At 35.1% G+C, this 1574-nt stretch overlaps 1 long non-coding RNA gene across 1 annotated transcript; it reads left to right on the forward strand.

Moving 5' to 3' along the window:
- The first annotated feature begins 274 nt into the window (after positions 1-274).
- Positions 275-1169, forward strand: LOC136061801 (uncharacterized). Its single transcript, XR_010623669.1, has 2 exons — positions 275-567; positions 732-1169. It is a non-coding gene; the product is annotated as an uncharacterized LOC136061801 (long non-coding RNA).
- Positions 1170-1574: the final 405 nt, after the last annotated feature.

Genomic DNA, 1574 nt, shown 5'->3' on the forward strand with positions numbered 1-1574 from the left:
GTACCTTAGTTATGCTGTGTAGCTTTTCGTGCCTTTATCATCAAAGTAAAATAGATTTGTGGCATCTATTTTCGGGGAAGTGTGATATATTTTGTAGGAGGAGATGGATGGGTGCGGCTCCTGTCCCGTCATAATTTCTCCATTCTCTCGTGAAACACAAGTGGCAAGCAACAAATCCTAAGGTGGGAAAAATCACATGTCAAATACTATATATATATATATATAATATTTTTTTCTCTATTTTTTTGTCTTTCTTTCTTCTTTGCATCTTTATCCAACGTCCCAGTCCTAATGGATCTCACCTACCTCAAACTGAGCATCTGATGCGCCCAGATTGGCAGATCAGAAGTTGATGGCGATGGGTTTGGATTAAAAACTGTGGGTTTCACAGTTAAGATTGGCATATATATCAGAACAAAAAAACCATGGCTGTATGGATTGAGGCGGTGGGTTTCATGGCTATGAGCATTGAGGTTTGTTCCAGCGGAGGTGTATGTGAGATGGAGTTCCTCCCGCGAGCTTGGGGTGCGGAGCCAGGAACTTGACTTTGGCGGCCGAACAAAAAGAGTAAGATGTTTATTTATTTATTTTATTATAAAAAAGATGATTTTTTTTTTTTCTCTCTATATACAATAATAAAAACAATAATGTTACATCACTGCACACTCTTAACAAGTCCTGACTCCGTCCTTGTTTGAAAACAAGTTGAAGTGTAAACCATAAACGTGTAGGTCTTGGAAAATTATAATCTCAAATCTGTAAAAAATTCTTGTCTTGGAGGGGATGAAAGAGTAAAGCCAGAATAAAGCGCAAATCAGCAAACCGAACCATCTCAAAGAAAGAGAGAGTGAAAGAAAGCAGTGTCAAATCCAGATGCAACTATATAGGAGGCTGGTGGTGTGATAGTTTTACTGCAAAGCCATGAAATTTATTGAGTACAAAAAATGTGATTTTTCCGCCAAACTCTAAAGTAAGTCGTAGGGCCTTTTCAATGAGGTTGGAGCAATTTTTTTTTATTTTTTATTTTTTTCTCTTTTTTCTTTTCTTTTTTATAGATAATTGTTAAAATAATATTGTGTTTATAATTAGTGTTTGATTGTCCAATTATTTAGCGTGGTGATAAATTGTACATAATTGTAATCCTATTCTACCTGCACCCATCTTTTCAAGAGTCTGATTTTTTCCAGGTTTCTTACTAAATGCCTTTGTATTTAATATTATTTTGGTTTGTTTTGTGTAATATATTTGGATGATTTAATTCTGCTTTTCTTTTTGCTGTGATAATTAGATTTCTTGTTTGTAATTTTTGTAAAATTACCATTTTGGCCGGCTTGAGTTCTTGCTGTGATATATTTGTAAATTATTATTATTATTTTTTTTTTGGAGTGGGCTTTGAGCAATCCAAGCTCCTCTGAAATTAACAACTATGGCTTGGGAAAGATCTTTGAGGTCCTGAGGAGATGTTTGAAAGGACAATGGACATGTTTGAGAAGGTTGCATATACTCAACAGCGTGATTAGTTCACATTTGAAGAAATAGAAGACCTCATGGATGGAGTTGCTCCACTGATCTAA

The sequence above is a fragment of the Quercus suber genome, unplaced genomic scaffold, assembly GCF_002906115.3.
Source record: "Quercus suber isolate HL8 unplaced genomic scaffold, Cork oak 2.0 scaffold_353, whole genome shotgun sequence".
Taxonomy (NCBI): domain Eukaryota; kingdom Viridiplantae; phylum Streptophyta; class Magnoliopsida; order Fagales; family Fagaceae; genus Quercus; species Quercus suber.